This window comes from Rosa rugosa, chromosome 1 (assembly GCF_958449725.1).
Source record: "Rosa rugosa chromosome 1, drRosRugo1.1, whole genome shotgun sequence".
NCBI lineage: Eukaryota > Viridiplantae > Streptophyta > Magnoliopsida > Rosales > Rosaceae > Rosa > Rosa rugosa.
This window is the reverse complement of record NC_084820.1, coordinates 25,783,620-25,806,488: the sequence shown is the minus strand read 5'-3', so window position 1 is coordinate 25,806,488 and position 22,869 is coordinate 25,783,620. Positions and strand designations below refer to the sequence as shown.

Genomic DNA, 22,869 nt, shown 5'->3' with positions numbered 1-22,869 from the left:
CGCTCAGAAATTTTTATTGTTTTCGTGGTAGCCTATTTCGCTCCGAAACTAACCCTATTTTCTTGTTGTTTTTCAGGATGAGTAACCTGAACAAGTTGAGCTTCGCTCCACTAGAGACAACAGGCGCAGGATACCACAAGTGGGTCCGTGATGTGCGCCAACATCTTAAGGCTGATGGGATCCTGAGTATGATCCAAGAGCCAAGTCAGGACGTGCTTACTCCTCAACAAGCTTTTGAAGCAAATAGAGCTACGAGAGAGGCGAATGAAGCTAAAGCCATCATTCTCATGACAAGGCACATGAATGACGCGCTCCAGAATGAGTACCTTAATGAGGAAGACCCAAGAAAACTATGGGTAGAACTCGAGCAGCGTTTTGGCAACGTTCGTGACTCCCTGCTTCCAAACTTAGAAGTGAGATGGCATAGCCTCCGCTTATGTGATTACTACAATTCGGAAGCACTTCGTATCAAGTCTTTGATGGAATTCTGTGGACAGAAAATCACTGATACGATGTTGATCGAGAAGACTCTCTCTACCTTCCCTGTCTCTGCATTGATGGTAGCCAAGAACTATCGGATTGATGTCAATGCTAGACGCATCACAAGATTTCATGAGCTTATTGGTGCCATGAACATGGCTGAAAAGCATGATAACATACTTGTGAAGAACTATAACTCTAGACCTGTGGGAGCTAAGTCAATTCCGGAGTCTAATTATAGTCGCGCCCCTAAGAGAGGTCGCAAGGAGCGAAACCCTAAGGATATGGATAATTCTTGCCCTAAAGAGGAAGGAAACCACCAAGATAGGCGTGCACGGAACCGTGGTGGTAAACGTGTGAAGAGAGAGAGAGGCCAAGCCTCCGGTTATGGTGGTGACGCCACCAAGGAAAGAAACCGTCCCTAAAACGCTTCTAAAGCGCCTCGATCAAGGGAACCTAACCATAAAGATGCTAGCTTGTCTCAGATGTGGACTACCTGGACATTGGTCAAGGGCGTGTAAAGCATCCCAAAATGTTGCAAACGCATACAAGATGTATCGTGAAGCAAGGGAGGCAAATTACATGGAACAAGAAGATCAAGGTGGCGATCTCGATCTAAGGGTGGAAGACTTCAAGGATCAAGACCCAGAAACTGGCGATTTTGATTAAGTCTTTTTATTTTCCAAGAGATGTAGGCAATTGCCATATTATTTTTGTAGTAGATGCCAATAGTTTAATCTTTCTTCAAAGTAGGCATACTCAATACAAATATGATGTCTAGGAAGATTTTGAGATTAGTGGTACTTAAGAGAGCCTTGCTCCACCGACATCTCTCTACTCACCTGGTCACATTTGCGTTGGAATTACCGAAAGAAGTTAGACGACTACCATTGTTTTGCATTAGCTAGTTTTTGGATTAGATTTTCTCTAGTAAAAGCAAGGTTCGAAAAATCGCTAGGCGCTAGTCGGGCGGTGGGCTGGCGAGGAGCGCCTAGGCTTCTAGGCGGCGCCTAGGCGGTTTTATATTTTTTAATTTTTATTTATTTTTATATCATATAAAAAAAAAATATATATATATATATATATAAGAGTATATATATAAAACTTTTAAATGAATAATATTATAACTTATAAAAATAATAATAAGATATTCTATAAAACTATATTTTATTTCAAGATTACGGTGCCCACAAATATTAAAAGGGGGAACATAGGGAAGTGGACTTCAAAAACAGAACCGGGAAAGACAAAAAAAAAAAGAGTCATCTTTAATGTATGTAGCTAGTCCATTTATGTATTGAAATTTCTATCGCAATAAACTTATGAAAATCAAAAGCATTAATCTATAGGAAAAACTGACCCTAGAATCAGTGGCGGAGCCAGAAACTAAGGGTTACTGGGGCACAAAAACAAAATAATAATATCAAAACATAAAAAAATCTTGGAAAATAACAAGAAATTTGTGATTGAGTTGAGAGTCAATACATGTTGCAAGTATGCTTTTCTATTTTACAAGAGTTTTCCAAATCACTAAAAAGTAACAACGAGTGACGGAGCTACTACTTCATCCTAGGTGAGGACCTTTCGAAATTGAAAAGAAAAAATTTTAGTAGTCAAATTATATATCAAAACTTAAAATTTCCGATAAAAAAAATTGATAGAAATATTATAATCTAAAAATACGATTATTTAAGATAAAAATATTGTTAAAATTATGTCAAGTTCATAATAGCAAGCCACACAAAAAAATAGTAATATTAATAGTTATTAGTGCTACAAGCTAGAATTAAACCTTTGGAAAAAAATTAAACAAAAAGTACTGAAACCTTTAGAAAAAATTTAAACAGAAAGTACTGAAGGCAGCCAGAATCGAACCTCAAACTTCCAACATATCAAAACGTAGCCAAGACCACTGCACTATGCTAGCTGTTTGTCACTCCTTCTAACTTAACTGATTTTATACTAAAAGTTTACTGGGTCACGGGACCCAGTGTGCCCCAATGTGGCTCCGCCACTGCCTAGAATGTATGTTATCCTATTCATCTATCATTCAAATTGGTCGGCATGAGCGAAATGAATGTGTTGCAGGTATTTTCTTCATGACCATATCATACGATTTGGTTATTTTTTTACATATATTGTCCTAAAAAAGCAAAGAAAAATTCATAAAAATAAAAAATAAAAAAATAAAAAAGCAAAACAAGCTTTTTTCCTTTTAATTAACCACCTAGCTAGCCTAAAACTCACCATGTCATCAATTGATCATTGTTGTGAAATATTGGAGGAAACTAATCTCAGAGTTTGTTAAGTTCCATCATCTTCACATACACATGAGATAATCATGGTGGGTGCTTTAAGCTTAGAAAGATCAACACCAATACATATTAGTTAAATAGAAAACTAGAAGATCTACTGATTTGATACACATAATATCGTAGTTAAACCAATACGCACATCTAATAATACCAACTACTCCAATCCCTTTCCCTTTCGAAGTTTATAGATGAATCGAGAGAGGGTGGAATGTCACCTTCTAAGGTAAAGAAGAGTACCCCCTAATGATTCTGGTCGGGCAAGCCCAAGCCGGAGCAACGATCCTTTTAAAAATCAATATGTTATAAACTTGTTAATTTTTTCAAATAGATTCAAATGGGCATGCAAGACATAAATAAACATTCAAAGAAAAAAAAAATTATAAATCAAAGAAAGAATATTGACATTCAGCATTTGTCGCTGGATCCACTGACATGTCAGTTTCTTCTCTTTTTGAATGAGGATATGTAGTTTGCTACTAGAATTATTTGTTTTTAGTTACAATCCCTTGTTGCGTGTTGTCATTGCGATGTAATTGCAGTTTCTATTGATTAAAAAACAAGAAGGGAAAATTACTGGTCACTCCCTTTACTTTTAGGGCGTCAATAGTTCAGTCTCTGCTATCCTAATTTTAACAAATTACTCGTCAAACATTTAAATCTCACACAATGTGATCCAAAATGACTATTTTACCTCTTACTTCCTCTTTTTTTTTTCTCTCTTTTTTTTTTATTATGTTTTCTGCTTCTCTCTCACTCTCCTCCTAAAAATAAAATCCCTCCCTAAAACTTTCACAGCTCTCTCTCTCGTTGGAGTCAAAGTCTCACAGTCCCTCACCTAGAATTTTTGACTTTTTCCGGTCGAATTCGACGACGAATGAGGTGAGGAAATTCATGCTCTCGCTGAGCTCTACAGTTGGTTGTATTCAGTTCTTGATTTTGCTTAAGTTTTGATCAAATTGGTTTTGGGTGCTTTCAGGTTCGACTGAGCTTGACTTGATGCATAAACTCTCGCAAGCGTACGAATCGTTGTCAAGTATGGGAAGTATTGAGAGGGAACACAAGTTAGGCTCACAATTTGCTATAGGCAAATATGAACCCAACTAGAAATTAAGCCCCCATTATTTACCAACGCCAAAATCCCTTTGTGGTGATGAAGCCTTGATGATGTGAAGTGAAAACCCCTTAATTGTTCCTTGAGAAAAATGGTAGAGAATGATAAATTGGGAAGAGAGAGAATGAGAGAGAAGATGGAGGTGGGTTACGGCTACTATTCATAAGGGGGGAGGAATCGAAAAATAGGTCGTGGTCTATATATATATATGAGGTGTTGGCTGTGCTCTTTGCGTTAGAAGAAGAGAATAAGGGCTGATGTGTGTAAAAACCAAGGAGGAGAGCAGCCACGTGTCAGCATTTGTGTGGTCTAGTACAAAAGAAGAAAGAAACCAAGTAATGGGAAATTAAGTCAGACACAGGTCTCTAACTCTACCACTTGACACCAGAAACAAGATGTTTAGAGAACTCACACGTATTTGCAGCCAAAGCCACGTTTTCTTATATCATATAACTCAATAATCCAAAGTCTTACAAGCAGCAACATAAATAGTGATGAAAACCTAGCCTAATCTGGAAAGTAATAATAAAAGATATGAGACTTAAATGTTTGATACAGAACGTTGTAAGGAAAAGAATCATAATGAAACTAGGATGATTATTTCCTAACGTAATCATGCAAATAAGCAGGAGGTTGTCCTCTTGGGCCTTCCTTCCTCTAAGTTGGAGGATACACCCGTATCAGGCACCCCGGGTTGGACAGGACTCGCCCTCGAGTCCACAGCAGTAGGTTCATTCTCACCATGATAGACTTGCAAATCAGCAACATTAAAAGTAGGAGACACTCCAATATCATCAGGGAGTTCGAGAACATAAGCATTGTTACCAGCTCGTTTGAGAACCTTGTATGGTCCCCCTCCTCTGTCATGTAGTTTACCACACTTCCCACGTGGAAACCTCTCCTTGCTCAAGTTGATCCAAACCAGGTCACCCTCTTTGAGCTCAACATAACGACGATGCTTGTCAGCAACCTCTTTGTATTTCTGATTACTCTCAACAAGTCTTCGCCGCACTTGTTCATGTAACTCCTTAATATGGTCTGCCATATCTTTGGCATCACCGCTGAATCGATCCGTGACAGGTAATGGAATTAAATCCAAAGGTCCATTGGGGTTGCTACCGTATACAGCTTCAGAAGGACTGATATTCGTAGTACTATGCTTGGAGTTATTGTAAGCAAATTCAGCTTGCGGAAGGAACTCAACCCAACTTGCTTTGTTATGCCGAACTAGTGCTCTCAATAAGTTTCCCAAGCTTCGATTCACCACTTCTGTCTGACCGTCGGTTTGAGGGTGATGAGCAGTACTAAACTGAAGCTTTGTACCCAACTTTCTCCACAAAGTTCGCCAAAAGTGTCCCACAAACTTGCTATCTCTATCAGATGTGATGGTACGAGGAACTCCATGCAGCCTTACAATGTCACGAAAGTAGATATTGGCAATATTACTAGCATCCATTGTCTTTTTGCAAGGTATAAAATGTGCCATTTTGGAAAACCTATCCACCACTACAAAAATAGAATCAAACCCCTGTTTTGTCCTTGGTAATCCTACCACAAAATCCATGCTAACTTCTTCCCATGGAGCTTTTGGTTCTGGAAGGGGTGTGTACAACCCTGTGTTTTGACTTCTACTTTTAGCTAGGTGGCATATACGACAACGTTGTACATACCTCAGTACATCTCTTTGCAACCTGGGCCAAAAGAACTTCTCCTCAATTAATGACAAAGTTTTAGTCTTCCCAAAATGTCCACCAAGACCACCTCCAGGCACTTCTTCAATGATCCAGAGCCGTAGTGAACAGTTAGGGACACATAACCTGCTACCCTTGAATAAGAAACCATCTTGAATATGGAAATCTTTAATAGAGTTCTTCTCCTTGCACTCATTCCATGTCTCACAAAAATCTACATCTTCTTGATATAACGTCTTTAAGTAATCAAATCCGTCAACTCGTACCTCCATCACAGATAGAAGTGCTCCACGCCTACTCAAGGCATCAGCCACCCTATTTTGCACCCCAGCTTTATGCTTGATCACAAAGTTGTATTCTTGCAGCTCTTCGACCCATCTGGCATGGCGCCTATTAAGTTTTTGTTGTCCATTGAGGAACTTGAGGGCTTCATGATCAGAGTAGAGAACAAATTCTTTGAAGATAAGATATTGCCTCCAATACCGAAGAGATTGAACAATGGCATAAAATTCAACGTCATATGTGGAATACCTCTGCCTGGTGTCATTTAATTTCTCACTGAAGAAAGCTATGGGCTTTCCTTCTTGGCTCAAGACAGCTCCAATACCATTCTTGGACGCATCACAATCCACCTCAAAAACCTTATCATAATCAGGTAAAGCCAAGACAGGGGCTTTGGTCATAGCTTCTTTTATTGCATGGAAACTCTTATTAGCCTCTTCAGTCCATTTGAATACATTAGAACGCAGACAATCAGTCATTGGAGCAATAATGGAGCTAAAATTGCGAATAAACCGCCGATAAAAAGAAGCTAGGCCATGAAAGCTTCTAATATCATGGATGGATTTTGGTGTTGGCCACTCTAAAATTGCTGCAATTTTATTTGAGTCCACTTTGATCCCTTCAGCAGAAATAACATATCCCAAGAAAACTAAGCTTTCAGTTAAAAACTCACACTTCTTCAAATTGGCATATAGCTTCTGCACCCTCAATACTTCAAAAATCTCTCGTAGGTGCTTCAAGTGTTCTGCTTCATTAAGGCTATACACAAGAATATCGTCGAAATAAACAACCACGAATTTTCCAATAAAAGGGCGAAATACCTGATTCATGAGTCGCATGAATGTGCTAGGGGCATTCGTTAATCCGAACGGCATTACAAGCCACTCAAACAGACCATCACGGGTCTTGAAAGCAGTCTTCCATTCATCTCCAGGCCTTATCCTTATTTGATGGTACCCACTTCGTAAATCAATTTTTGAAAATACCTTAACTCCAGATAAGTGGTCAAGCATATCATCCAAGCGTGGGATTGGAAACCTATACTTTACTGTTATCTTATTTATTGCTCTACTGTCAATACACATACGCCAGGTCCCATCCTTCTTAGGTGTGAGTAATGCTGGTACTGCACACGGACTCATACTTTCCCGGATCACTCCTTTCTGTAGTAACTCAGTCACTTGCCTATTGAGCTCTTCATATTCTTGTGGACTCATGCGGTAGTGAGGCCTGTTTGGCAAACTTGAACCTGGTACGAGATCAATGTGGTGTTGTACGTCACGCATAGGTGGTAGCCCAGAAGGTAACTCCTCAGGGATGACTTCACTATATTCCTCCAGCAAAGGTGCCAACACCTTGGAATAACTAAAATCATCAGTGCCCACTTCTTTCACCATCAACATATACAATTCCCCACTCTCTTTGGATTCAGTTAAAAACTTCTTTGTGGAGAGAAAACTGCAGCTCTCTGCTTTGGTTGATTTTGGTTTGTGGTCTGCTCTAGATGGACCCAAAATAATTTTCTTTCCATCCTTCAAGAAAGAGTAGGTGTTCTGGTACCCGTCATGGTGAGCTCTCCTATCAAATTGCCAAGGACGGCCTAATAAGAGATGGCAAGCATCCATTGGTGCTACATCACACCATTGTGAGTCTTGGTAGTTTTTTCCAATAGAGAATGATACCAAACAACGTTGGTTGACTACTACATCACTACCTTTTTTGAACCACTGCAGCTTATAGGATATTGGCTTCCTTTCTGTTTGCAAGTTCAACTTGTCTACCATCTCTTGTGCCACAATGTTTTCATAACTCCCACCATCAATGATAACTTGACACACCTTACCATTGGAAGTGCACTTTGTATGAAATATATTATGTCTTCTCCAATCTGGGTGCTCTTCTATTTTTGATGCATTCATGGTTCTTCTTATCACAAGTGACTCACCTTGATCACTCCAGGTAACTTCTTCGTCACTATAATAATGACAATCATCAGATATCATTAGTTCACCATGTCTTGCTTCACTTGTTTCTCCTATTTCCTCAACCAAGTTCACCACCCGTCGATTAGGACATTCAGATGCTATATGTCCCAACCCCGAACACTTGAAACACTTCTTAGGCTTGCCACCCTCCTTGAGATTGGTGCGGTTGTTCTGGAATTCAATCCTTTGTTCTCCTTTTTTATCAGTCTCAGATGGTGCAACCCACTTGGCAGCAATTTGTTTGTGGTAGGAGTCCTCATTGCTAGGCCGCTTCTGACGTACTTTTAGTTGTTTCTCCACCTCACTAGCCAATTTGTAAACATCATTGTAACTCCAATATTGTTGTAAAACCACCACATCATGAATTTCTTTTCGCAACCCTCCAAGATATCTTGCAATTAACTGCTCCTCTTCCTCTATCACTCCACATCTTGTAGTCAAGAGATCGAACTCCTCTGTGAACTCATCAACTGTTCTCGACCCCTGCCTTATGTTGTGAAGTTTCATAAAGTTGTTTTGAGTATAGTTTTCTGGTAAAAATCTTTTTCGCAATTCTTTCTTCATCTTTTCCCAATTCTTGATCTTCGGCTTTCCTAGGCGTTCACGGCGAGATCGCAAGGATTCCCACCAAGCAGAGGCCTTGTGTGTCAATTTGATCGCCACCATCTTCACCTTTCTTTCATCAGGAGTGTTCTTGTAATCAAATATTCTTTCAATGGTGTTAAGCCAATCAATGAATTCATCTGGTCGCATTCTTCCTTCAAACTCAGGGAGATCCTTCAAGTTTAAAGAATGGTGATCATGGTTATTACCATGCCTCCTATCACCATGAGAATGAACACTCTCCTCCCCGTCGGAACTCTCACCATCATCACGGCCTTGAGTTTCGATGCGAGCAAGGCGTTCACTAAGTTGTTCAATCAACCCCTTGATTTCCTCCATGTCGTTGGTATTGCCACGACCCTCCATCCGAAAACCTCCCCTACCACGTCTGTTAGCCATGGAAACCGTTTATCGATCCCACCAAACAGAAACCTGGCTCTGATACCAAATTAATGGGAAATTAAGTCAGACACAGGTCTCTAACTCTACCACTTGACACCAGAAACAAGATGTTTAGAGAACTCACACGTATTTGCAGCCAAAGCCACGTTTTCTTATATCATATAACTCAATAATCCAAAGTCTTACAAGCAGCAACATAAATAGTGATGAAAACCTAGCCTAATCTGGAAAGTAATAATAAAAGATATGAGACTTAAATGTTTGATACAGAACGTTGTAAGGAAAAGAATCATAATGAAACTAGGATGATTATTTCCTAACGTAATCATGCAAATAAGCAGGAGGTTGTCCTTGAGTTGTCCTCTTGGGCCTTCCTTCCTCTAAGTTGGAGGATACACCCGTATCACCAAGGCTGAGAGAATAAGGGCTGATGTGTGTAAAAGCCAAGGAGGAGAGCAGCCACGTGTCAGCATTTGTGTGGTCCAGTACAAAAGAAGAAAGAAACCAAGGCTGTTGCACGTGCTTCTCTTACTAGCCATGCTTAATTAAACATTGATTAAGTTTAATTAAGTTGGCTGCTAGTGCGTTACATAAAAATCATCTTCCAATAGGGTTCCTTTAGAGCGCAGCAGCAAAGCCAACCCTCGTGTTTCGTGCAACTACGTTAGTCCGGCGGTGTCTGAGCTAGCCTCCGGGCTATGCCGATGCATGAGGACTGCTGCCAGACGGGCACTAGATGTTTTGGGCTCATGATCGGCTTGTTCTCATCGAGTGTTGTTTTCTTAGAAGCTTGGTAGAATGGGCTGCGATGGTGGTTTCGGTGCGACCCTGAAGCACAGAAGTCGGACTGGTCCGATCTAGAGCTTGTGGTGCTTGGAGGAAGTGATTGTACGGTGCTTAGAGGACGGGATCTTGGTCTACGTATTTCATGTGAGGGAGGTAGGCGCGGCAACTTCTAGATTCGGCGCGGGTCGATAACGCATGGCGTGGCGTGGCGACGGCGATGGTGTGGCGTGGCGTGACATGGCGGCTGATCGTATGCTGTGGCGTAGGGGTTGGTGCACTGGGCCTAGGTGTGGGCCGACCTGCTAGGGTTTTAAGGAGCACATTCCTTCGGGTGCTATTTGGGCTTGAGTGAATGAGGTCTTTTTTGGCCTCTTCTATGTTAGTAATTTGTTTTACTTTCAATAATTTCCTAAGTTTTTTAGGGACCAAAGCCTTTGTGCTTAGCCTATAAAATGATCGGTGATTCTACACATCTATTGCAAAGTTCTTTGGTGTACCGCAATTGAGTGCATTGGCACCAGGAATTTTGTCTGCTATTATTTTTGGTTTAGAATTATGTTGTTCTGCTAGGCTCCTGAGTAAAGGAGCGGAATTGTTTCAAGTGTAATGGCACCTATCCTCCCTAGTGGGAACTATGTATTATGTCATTCTGGCCTGTTTTACTATGAATGAAACCATTATATTTAACTCAAAAAAAAAAAAAAAGGTTGGCTGCTAGTGCCTTGCTAATTAATTAAGCAATTAATCGTCTGATTAATTATCTTAATTAATTAAATTGCATTTCTTCTTCTATCTTCAATTTTTACAATTCTACGGCACCACCGCACGCAATATTGTGGTTTTGGATTCCGCTCCCTTCATGTCATCAGTCACTGTTGACTCGGTGATGACTTATTGTCTTTTTGTCGGAAACTCTAATTTGATCTAATTTAATTTTCTATCGGTTTTCGCAACTCCACTTATTTCCTACAAGATAAATATAAATAGATTAATTACATAATAAATTAATAATTGACTTGAGGATTAACTTATTTCTAGTGTTTTAGATATAATTACATGCATAGAAATGCATGTATTCAGAGCTACTGACGATGATAACTTTTCCGGTTTCCTTGGTTCATTTGCGGCGTCGTGGAGCATCATTTGAGGTCCGGGGAGGCTCAGTTCATTGAGTTGGCGTAAATGAGGAGTTTGGGTAAGTTCTGTCTCCATCGTACCACCACTTGTGGTGGTGGTTTGAATTTTCTTTTGGGTTTAATTCTGATCATAGTGCGTATCTGATATTGGTTATCGATGCAAAATTTCTTGAAGTGAAGAAATTAGAAGATGATTGAATCCCATTTCCAACTCGCCTCCACTGAGCTCCACTCCCAGCCCGCCTACCCCAGATTAAACCCCAAATTAAACCCAAAGCTCCAACATTTAAACCAGCAATTGAACTCAGAATTGTAAGTGATTCATCCAAGTTTGGGAGGCGAAAACAAAACCCAAATTAAACCCAAAGCTCCAAGCAACCCCAAATTAAACCGGCACCCTCGTCGTCCTTCTTCCTCAACCCAACGACGTCATTCTCGGCTTCATCCGAGTTCGGGAGGCTAGACTAGGCCAGCTTCGTCGCCTCAATCCCATTCTGCAAGTGATTCGACAACATCATCGTTGTTGAATTCGACCCGAAAACGTCGAAAATCCTAGGTGAGGGACTGTGAGACTTTGACTCCAGAGAGAGAGAGAGAACATAATAGAAAAAAAGAGAGAAGAATTTAAAAAAAAAAAAAAAAAGAGGAAGTGAGGGGTTAAATACTCATTTTGGACCACATTCTGTGAGATTTGAATGTCTGAGGAGTAATTTGTTAAAATTATGATAGTAGGAACTGAACTGTTGATGCCTTAAAAGTACAGGGAGTGACTAGTAATTTCCCACAAAAAAAAAAAAAGATTGGAGGGGCTTCTCCCTCACAAACTGATATATGTGTGAGGAAGCCTTTTGGCTTCTGCCATAGCTTCTGGGTGTTTGATTGATTTCAAGATATAATCTTTATTAAATTGATGTATCTAGCTAAAACACTATGCGCTAGAGCTCAATATATGGAATTTATAGAGCATTCAACTGCTTTCAAATTTCACTCACACACACACACACTCCCCTCATATTTTTGTGAAAAACTTGTCCTTATTTTGTGACAGATTACATATTTATTTATATTGTCTTTTAATTGTATCCTCACATACAATTAAGTGCGGATATTTGTGAAAATTCAAAATTTTGACCATTCTTGTGGAAAATTGGCTTACAGATAGTTTATTTACTGACTTTTGATGGAAATTCAAAAATTTAATCATTCTTGTGGGAAGTTGTCTTAATAATAATTTTTTTTTTTTTTCATTTATAGTCCACAGCATAATTACATAACGACTTGCCCTAGTAAGGCTGACAGAAAAAGCCACTGCAATTCAAACTTTTAAAATCCCATGAAGCGCATCTAACATCTAATCATCAATACTCATGAATTAAATGGCACAACTAGTGTGACTAGCCTCGGCGACATCTCGTCTAAGCAAGTAGAGAGGTCGCAAATCCCCCATCCATCATAACAACATTAAAATTAAAAACTGCTAAAAAAAAAAAAAAAGGCCTATTGCCCAGACCCAAAGGAGAATGCCCATAGCCAACCCATCAGCCAAAACCTTAGAGCTCCAGCACTTTAAAACTGTCGCTGGCAAAAACAAACTTCGGCTGCCAAGTAACCAACACACTGGCAATACCAGGCATCCTTCTTCTCTCTGTGATTGACCAGCCGTCGTCGCCATCGAGAGAACTAGACCCGATCAAAACCCCAATAGCAGCCTCAAAAGCCATGCCGAGATCTATAATTGCCAGTCCCATCATCGCAAGTCGATCAACAACATCGATTAACACCAGCAACCCACCATCAACACCCCCAGATTGGGCACAAAAACCACCGCCTCCACTATCCCTCTACCAGACGGCAAGGGATCACCATCAACGCTACCACATAGCACTACTGACATCGATTGAAGACCACGCCAGCGGATCAAGTCGTCAGTGTCATCTCCCCCCAAGCAGCCAGAGATAGTGAACAAAGAACCTCCACCAGCCCCATTTGCCGAGCCACTGCCAAAAAAACCTAACATAGCTCTCAACCTCCTGAAAGAGTCATAATGTATGTGTTCACGGCGCTAATTTGGTCTTAACACTACAAAATCAATTTTTTGGATGAAAAATTGAATTTCTACTATTCATGGTGATAATTTCCTAAAAGCGGCATTTCGTATACTATGATGGATTGAAACACTTGATTTCAGCAAGCCAAATTAATTTACAGTTTCGAGTCATATTCTATTGCTTATTAAAATACCAACAATTTTTTGTGAGATAATGCATTTATTTATTTTTTTATATTACCAACTGTTCAAGTAAATTCAGAATATGTATCTGGCTCAAACTCTAGGTTACTTGTGCAAGTTATAATAAGGTTTATGTTAGACATATTCTCAGATATATTCGTAGATATCCAATCATTGTACAATTACATTTCCATGTACAACTCTGATTCTATACTTGCAATCCTCTATATAAAGAGGCTCCTATTATCAATGATAGCACAACTCAATTCTCTCACAATTTCAGTTTTCCTAAAACACGTTATTAGCACGATGCCCTAACCCTGAAATTCCAAAAACCAAAAATCCTAAAACCCTAGATCGCCGCTCCTAGCCCACGCTCGCCTTCTTCCCGCCGTGTGTCACTGCGCCACACAGCGCCACACAATTGCTACATCGCGCCACACCACTATCACACCGCTGTCGGAAACCCTAATTAGAGGTATGTTTTAAAGTTCCCGTTCTTAGAGTTTTTGTTCCTTTTCTCTTCTTTTTCTTCGGGGACTTGCAACCTCCGTTCTTCTACCCCCCTTTCTTCTACATAGGGGAGACCTAATTAAGCCGAACTGTGGGGGTTCGTGCTATCTCCAAGCTTGGAGCTTGTTCAGATCTCCAAACTTCGAGTTTGTAGAGAATTTATGATCGACCACTTAGGTCATTGTTTTGATCTAATCCAATACCTCTTGGAATCGAATTTCTTAGGAGCGATTATGCTCATAAATTCCTAATTTCTTGGAAGCGATTACGCTCAGAAATTTCTATTGTTTATGTGGTAGCTTTTCCACTCCGAAACTAACCCTTTTTCCTTGATCTCTTTTTAGGATAAGTAACCTGAACAAACTGGACTTTGCTCTATTGGGAACAACTGGCTCTGGATATCACAAGTGCATTCGTGATGTCTGTCTGCATCTCAAGGCCGAAGGAATCCTGGATACGATTCTTGAGCCTAGCTAAGACATGCTAACTGTTGAGCAAGCTTAAGCTTTGGAAGCAAATAGAGTAGCCTTGGAGGCAAATAAGGCGAAAGCCATCATCCTAATGACTCGTCATATGGATGATTCGCTCCAGTACGAGTATATGAATGAAGAAGACCCCAGAAGGCTTTGGGTCTCACTCAAAGAAAGATTTGGCAACGTCCGTGACTTCCTGCTTCCTGACCTAGAAGTGAGATGGCACAGCCTCCGCTTCTGTGATTTCAAGATTGTTCTTAACTACAGCTATAATTAATTAATTAGTTAATTACAAAAGATCGAAAATAAGTTTGACACAAATGAAAAGACATGCATATATAAAAATACTACTTGTGAGAGTCCCTCAGATTCTGAGTCACCAATGCATTGTACTCCGTCTTCAAGTTGTTGAAATTCTCACTCAGCCTCTTAAATGCTTCCTTTTGCTCCTTTGAAAACTTCATGCTTCTCCTCCTCCAGACGAAGCCTCGTTGATTCAATTTTTTCCTTCAGTTCCTGAATTCTTGCTGCTGGTCTATCCTCGGATGCCTTTCCTGTTTTATTCCAAGAATAATAAATGAATCAAAACTAATGAAAATTACCTACTAGAATCTTTGATTCAATCTAATCCTATAATCCTAACTCATGATCCCCGTGCCCTCACCCAAAGTTGCCCTAACACCAAAGGAGTGTGTGTGTGTCTATATATATATATATAGAGAGAGAGAGAGAGACAGAGAGAGACAGAGAGAGAGACAGAGAGAGAGAGGTTCTGAAGAGGACGTCCGCAACCCAGAAAAAGTGCAGACGTCCCTCCTTTCTCCGCGATCAAGCTCCGACGGCGGCGCACCTCTTGCCGGACGGAGGCCAAGGGCATCCCAGACCAATTTGCAGTGAAGACGAAGGCCAAATAGATCGAGGTCGGAGGTCTGGGCAGCGTGGTCGACTGCAAACTGGTAATCCGATCAAGGTCGACTGGAAAGTGGTAGCCGGAGAGTCCACCCGACTGCGAACTGGTCCGGGATGTCCAGAGGGTTCGCCGCCTTCTCGAAGCCGGAGGAGGGACGTCTGCACTTTTTCTAGGTTGCGAACGTCCTCTTCAGAACCAGCCTACACACACACACACACACACACACACACACACACACAGCAGGGATCAGAAGAGGACGTCCGTGAAGAATGAAAAATGCGGACAAACATGTGTCAGCCAGTCAATCAAATTCATTTCCATGTGGGTTCCACCCACATCTCCTCCTCCGTCTCCAACTCTAATATGGTTTTCTAAGACTGAATCTTCTCTTAATCCCGATCCTTCTCCGTCTCTCCAATCTCCAAATCCAAAAACAGAAGCAGATTTAATAGAAAGTGTTAATCTTGAAATGGGCAGCACTTTCTAGTGTTGCTGTTCATCTCCCATTCCCCAAAGAAACCCGCCAACCACCACCACCGCTGCCTCAAGCTCTGCTCTAACTTCACATTCTCTCCTCCCCTCCACCACTCTCACAATCCCATCCCCTTCGACTCTCATCCTCTCTAATCATCATCGTTGCCAGCAAAAACATCATGCCCAACAAAATCATCTGAGTGAACTCAGTAAAGGTGTGGGTCTGACTTGGTTTCTTTCGGGAAGTGAAAATTGGTCACTGGGTGAATTCGTTTATGGTTCTGATGGAGCATAGGAAGGTTGAGAATGAGATTGGGTCGCTGAAATCATCATTTTGTTTGGAGATTTTTTGATGAGGTTTGCATCACAAGATGGGAGAAGAAGAATTGGAGGAAGAATAGGAGTTTTTTTTTTCCTGGTGGTATGTGTCATTGGTGGGGATCTGGATCTATAAAATCTTAGATTTCATGGTCTCTGAACAATTTGAATATAGGCTACGATTCAAATTGAAGAGTCTAAAAGTAACTAACAGTTCGATTTCATCATTTTGGAGGCGCGAATGCTGACATGGGAGAATTGGAGACACATTGGTTGGTTTGAGGTTGCTCTAGAAGATGGAGTTGAATTTGCAGAAGCCGCTTCTAGAATCGTCGGTGGTCGGAGTCGAAATTTCAATTGATCAGGAGCTGCCAAAAATCATTGATTCAAACCCAACGTTCATTCCTTACTCAAAATGAAAGAAAATAGAACTGAGATTTTCAGATTGGGAGATTGATGCTTAATATGGTCATGATTCTCTGATGGATTGCGATGGGTTGCTTTGAAATTTTGGCAGCTTATGGCCTTATGGGTTCTTATATGATTTGAGTTAGATTAGTGGATGATAAAAAAAGAAGAAAAGGACCGGGAAATTGCAAGTTCTGGTGCAGTATTTTTCTCATCATAGATTTGATAAAACAGAGACAAATTGGAAAAGAAATTGGATAGTTCATGATGATTTGTAAGGATGCTTTGTAGCCTTTGTTAACTTTATAGCCGCTTTGCCTCAAGAAAAAGACTGGGATCAAACCGGCCACCATGCACGAGTCCCCTCGTTCTGGATCCTTCAAGAGGAAGAGGAAGAGAGACAGAGAAGATGATATGGGTGGGACCCACGTATAAGCTTTGAAAATCAAGTTGACTCCGTTGAAATTTCAACGACCAACCAATGGATGACACGTGTTTGGAACGTTGCTGTATATATATATATATATATATACAGAGGCCGGTTCTGAAGCGGACCTCCGTATTTCGCTAAAGTGCGGACGGCGACGCAGTAGCGGCGTTCCAGGCGGCGACGGCTGCTCGGGGCTTGGCGGACGGAGGCCGGAGGCATCCCAGACGGTTCTGGGCAGCGATCGAGGTCGGATTGGTCGAGGTTGCAGGTTCTTGGCAGCAACTCGACCTGCAACTGCAACTTTCTGGGCAGAGCTGCAACCTTATCGCCGGCGACTCCACCCGACTGCAGACCGGTTCGTCCTACCCCTGGCCTTCATCTGGCAAGCGGCTTTGCGCCGTCGAAGCTTGATCGAGGATGCTGCGTCGACGTTCGCACTTTAGCAACAGTGCGGACGTCCTCTTTGGAACCGCTCCGTGTGTGTGTCTATATATATATATATATATATATATATATATATATATATATATACAGATCCTATGCAGAGCGATGCCTCGCTCTGAAATTTCAGAGCGAGGTTAGAGTTTAGTGTCACTTTTCGGTCTCATATACACATCTCGACCGTTCAGTTTTTAGGTACTAATGTATATATCATCTCTGCAAAATTTCAGCCAAATTGATAATCTATAAGGTATCTAACTCGTTTAAACCAATGGACGAACTAAATCTGTCCAACCTGAACTGTACTAGCTTTAAAGCAGTTATCAATGCCTTAACGACCATCAATTTGACTGAAATTTTATAGAGATGATCTATACATTAAAAACAAATCTTTTTCTAACAATTTACTTGTTTTTATATTGACTTGCTATAGCTTTATATTTTCCTCTAGAGGTTGATGTTTTCTAGGAAAATGCGATCTGATATTGCATTTTTAAATCATGCATCCCTAATACTGCACATGAAAAGAGTAATTATGGAATACAGTCGCCAGCTCATTAGACTTAAAGATGTGGTGTATCAGAACTTTATCTGGGATTTAATTTTTGATTAGAGATTAGTTTTCTTGTCCGGGGTTTAGCCAGAAAAATATTCATGTGGGCAACAGTTTTCGGTGACCAAATATGAATTCAGTTTATTGCTTTTTAGTATAGCTTATCTGTGTGTTTGAGTCTTGCTGAACTGCAGTGCATTAAAGAACCTTGGACCTATATCGAACTATGTTATTTATGCTATAATAATAGGGATGAATGATGATGAAGCTCTCCAGTATCTAAAGACATCAAGTGGTTGAGGAAAGAGGGTTCTAAAGGGTTCATACTTGAGTTCTGCTTTAACGAAAATCATTTCTTTAAAAACTGTGTCTTAAGTTCTTAACTAATACATATCAGTTTCTTGATGAAGATGAAACTATTCTACACAAAGTAACAGGGTAAGTTTGACACGGTACCTTTTTTTTTTTGGTCGTTTGGTTGGCTTGTACCTTAAGGCATGGTTGTTGGACTATAATTCGCTACGGCAAATGCGGCGTCGCAAAGAGAAAAATTATTTGCCACGACATGGCGTTGCCGTCGCATAAATGTGCCTTCAATTGCTACGGCATATTTTTTCCGTCGCTAAATTTCTCTACTTTTAACTACGGTAGGTTCTGCAGTCGTCTATTTTCATTTTATACATTTTTTTTTTTACTTTTGGGTGAATATTGGTGCCAAAGTTAAACATATCGGCAAAAACTTTGGGTTTATGAACATTGTTCTTGTTCCCGCTCCCTCCATCTGCTATTTCCCGCTCCCTCCATCCAGTCCCGACAACGAAGTCAACCATAGCAATCCGCGAAGTCGACCGTAGAAATCCGCGAAGTCGACATCTGCTAGTTCAGCTCTGCCTCCTTCCAATTTTTCTTCCTCCTCCGTTGCTCAGATCCTAAACTCTAATACCCAGAAATCAATCAGATCTGTTTGTCTCTCACTTTGTGGACTGCATCTTGTCGATCTCCACTCTCAAAACAGGTCAGAAGCTCAAAGCTCACTTCTTTTCATGTTTTGGGAGCTAATTAATCAAAACCAAGATTCGATTTGGCTTGGGTTTACTCCAGGGAAGTGGTCTTTTATTTCAACAAATCAAATGGGATATTTGTTTTTCTGGGCTTTGCGCACTAACAAAAATAGTAAATATTTGATTTGTTATGTAACTTTGATTTGCATTGGAATATTTGGATATATATAATCTAAATGTCATAAATCGTTCATCATATATCTTGTCCTCTTAATTCTATCTATATATATCTATCTGTTTTTCATGGATTGAGTGATGCTTGAATTTCTTCTAATCATTTTTCTTATCTTTTATTTGTTTAGTTCTCTCCTTTGGGTAATCTAAAGGCCACAATATGATTGGCTTATATTCTCGGCATATGTTATTTGATATGAGCTAATACTGTGGTTATTTATGTAAGAATGAGAGAGCAGAAGAAAGCAGAAAATCTGATAGCGCAGGCAGAAAAGAGAAAGGTTTGTAGTCTATTTTCTTTTCGAAACTTTGAGATTTGGATGAATAAATCTCTGATATTTCTTGCGCTTTATTGGTAATTGCAGAGAGAAAATGAGAAGCTTCACTCAGAAATAATTGAATTGAAAGACCAGCTCCAAGCCAAACAGGCAGTGAATGAGGATTTTGAAGCCCAGAAGAAGATTAAAGCACTTGAACAAACGTTAAAGGAGAAGGCGCAGGAGCTTACTGATCTGTCAGAATTTTACAATCCACTGATTTTCAAGGAGAGGAGCAATAATGATGAGCTGCAGGGGGCCCGTAACGAGTTAATTGAGGTATGTTCATATTCTAAACATGTTTTCGATATAGTTTATAAATTATTTCCCTACACTATATATTGGAACTAACGCATGATTAAAATCAGAATGCCTTGAATAAGTTACAGTCTCTTGGTCATCTTTGTTGATTCACTATTTTTGATAATCAATTTTGTTGGGAAGAAAGGGGAAGACATTTTTTGGATATGTAGAGTTTTTCCTTTGGTCTCTGGGACTCCCTTAGCCACAAATAGGATTGTCAAGACATAGACTGCACCATATAGGTAGTATGTTCCTGTAAAGCAGATCAAATTCATGTACATAGTGAATCAGACTTCAGTAGTGAAACAATATAAATCACTTGGACTAATAACTTTGGTTCACACGATTTAGGGCCTGTTTGGGATTTTCTTTAGTAAACTGTTTTTGCTGGAAGCCTTTTTGTTACATGCACATAAAATTTCAATATTTACTTCACAGTAAGTGTGTCCTCTAAAAGCACTTGGACATCCTTCCTTAGGTGCTTCTACCTACCTACCCGAAAAACACTTCTAACTATTTCTGCTAGCTGTCAAAAGAGCTTTTGTCAGGTCTACTGGTGCTAAAAGAAACCACACTTACCTGAGGAACTCCAGTTCATAAGAGAGTTGTAAGTATAGGAAACTACCCAAGCACCAGACCAGTTCACAAACCCACCAAGCTTCCACCCACTCCCTTCACATTAAGTAGGCCACCATTTCATGAATATTCAGTTGGAATTGAACATTTGCAGTCAATTAGGTTTGGTAGTCTTTTACATTATATATATTGGTTTTTTTTTTTTTGGAGGAATAGAGGAAGTGACAAATTTTCCACATTTACCTCGGACATTATCACCCAAGGGCCTGCTCCCATACCAATTGAAAAAAATGAAACGTAAACCTGATTTCAAAGAGAAACAGTACAAACCAAAGTAAAATGAGAACCTGTATTGAAGCATAAACATGAAAGTGACAGTACTTTTCAAGTTTGAAGCTGTAACGAGTCCATGCATGCCTATAATTAAAACACACACACACACACACACACACACACACACACACACACACATATATATATATATATATATATTCATATAATTCGATTTGGTTTTTCCATACATATGACTTTGCCAGAATTATTCTTTTTGTTTTTGGTTACAGGTTCTTTGCATTATAATCTCGTTGTTCTCTCTGTGTCATTTGTCTTCCTCTTATCAGAAGCTCTATCTACTGGTTTTGATTCCAAGTAAGGCTCATCTTTTCGTTATATTGTTTTTAATGATAATATTTGGTTGTAAATGTAGTGGAAAGTTATGCCCTTGATCTTTGTCTGTTGCATTTTGTTTTAATTGGCATGTTGGGGTTCTGATATAAAATCTATAACAGGAATTCTATAATTCTTATTATTATTTTTATTACTCAATGTCTTCTCCAAAGTAATGAAGCTCCCTTATCCTGCATGTGTTCCTTTCTCTGACATATTGAATCGATGCTCAAAATCATATCTAGGGAAAGATCTGCGGTCGATAGTGTTTTGAGGCAAAGGTATGGCCGAGGTTGCTGGATCTAGTTCTTTACTATTATATACTGTTATATTAGTTGAAATACATATCATGAATAAACCTGCGTACCTAGTTGGAGTGAGCAGTAACTGCTTTTCTCTTCCCTATTGAATTCATAAGATATGGGAATGCTTCTGATTCAGATTGATTGATATGCTATTGATGCATTTATATGTATTTGCTATATGATTTTTCAGTAGTGGTATCATGGGAGCAATATGATTTTAAGGACTACTTCTAGTCTCCTCGACATATTTCTTGCTTTTACCTTTACCCCCTTTCTTTCTAATGGTATCATGTTTCAGGTTGAACTATATGGAGAGGTCTTTGGAAACAGGATGAGGCTAGGATGCAGGTAATTTATCTCTTCTTCTCTTTCTTTATCTCTTCTGTGGGTGTTAATACTAATCCAAATGATGGCACTTCTCAGGTTTTATAAATCCCATATAATTCTCATCAAGAAACTTAAAGATTGTAATTGTCACAAAGCAACTTCAAAGTCATTTCAGACACTGAATGATTTTAAACCTGTATATATATGTTACAGTTATCATTTCTTGATAAAGAATTGTCAGAAGTGTATTATCTATTACTACATGGGCTTGGTTTGGGATTTGTGGATTGCTGACTAATGCTCAATTCCTTTTTGCAGAACTTTGATGCAGCTGTTGGGGATGTTACAATAACTACGAATAGGACAAGAATGGTTGATTTTACACAGCCTTAATTACATGGAATCAGGACTAGTTGTAGTTGTTCCTGTCAAACAGGTAAAATCAAACCCTTGGGCTTTCCTGAAGCCATTTACTATTGAGATGTGGTTAGTCACCGGTGCATTCTTCCTTTTTGTGGGAGTCGTTGTTTGGATTCTAGAGCACAGGATTAATCACGAGTTCCGTGGTCCACCAAGGGAACAGCTCATGACTATTTTTTGGTTAGTATGTTCTACATCATTAAGGCCTCTGATTTGTTTGAGACTTTCTGATTCATATAGTCATAAGGTGTCTTTCTGGAAAGAAAAATGCCCAAATTCCCTAATTGATGGACCTAGATGTTGCCTGGGTGTGGGGTACCTATTAAATCACTTGGTGATGTAATTGAAAAAAAAAAAAGTCCTGAAAATCATGATTGTGGTTTGACATGTGCAGCAATTGGCATGGTTATGAAATTGGTGAATAACTTGAGATTTCTGTAGTTTATGGAGTAAGAATATGACTACAGCTGCCTGCAGATTTTTGATTTTAGCTGTGTAATTTTACTGAAACTGCTTTTTCCTTGCAGGTTTAGTTTCTCGACGATGTTCTTCTCACATAGTATGTATTTCATGCTTAATCTTCATTCATCTCAGGAATGCAATTCCTGTTAGGAACTTCTAACATCCACTGTTACTGAACTTGGCTCAGGAGAGAACACTGAGCACTCTAGGACGGCTGGTGCTGATTATATGGTTGTTTGTGGTGTTGATTATCAATTCGAGCTATACAGCTAGTTTGACATCGATCCTCACTGTACAACAGCTGACATCACGAATTGAGGGGATAGACAGCTTGATATCAAGTAATGATCCAATCGGAGTTCAAGATGGGTCATTTGCATGGAATTATTTGGTTAATGAGCTCAACATAGCAGAAGTTGTCAAAACAATGGTTGCCAAGGGATATGTTCTGGGACAAGATGCATTAATCAAGGGGATTTGTCAAAACAATGAGTCCTATCAAGTATCGGTTGCTACAACGTCCAAGGTTTATGAGTTAGCAATTGAATATGGGCTCATCAAGGCAAAGAAGCTTTTCAATCACCTCAATAGCTCAGAGTATGTAGGTCATGATACTTAGCCTACTGGGCGTCAGCATTATGTATTTCAATTTTTGAATGTTTTTGTATTTTTCAAGATTGGTGAGAAATAATGTGAAAAAACATGAAATTTATGATT

At 39.7% G+C, this 22,869-nt stretch overlaps 1 long non-coding RNA gene across 3 annotated transcripts; it reads left to right on the top strand.

Moving 5' to 3' along the window:
* Positions 1–19,008: 19,008 nt before the first annotated feature.
* On the top strand, positions 19,009–22,869 carry LOC133721385 (uncharacterized). 3 transcript variants are annotated; one of them, XR_009852186.1, is made up of 8 exons: positions 19,009–19,057; positions 19,142–19,372; positions 20,536–20,620; positions 20,884–20,919; positions 21,242–21,291; positions 21,602–21,870; positions 22,218–22,249; positions 22,340–22,869. It is a non-coding gene; the product is annotated as an uncharacterized LOC133721385 (long non-coding RNA). The 3 variants fall into 3 exon arrangements; XR_009852194.1 differs by having other exon boundaries at positions 20,509–20,620; XR_009852200.1 differs by lacking the exon at positions 20,884–20,919.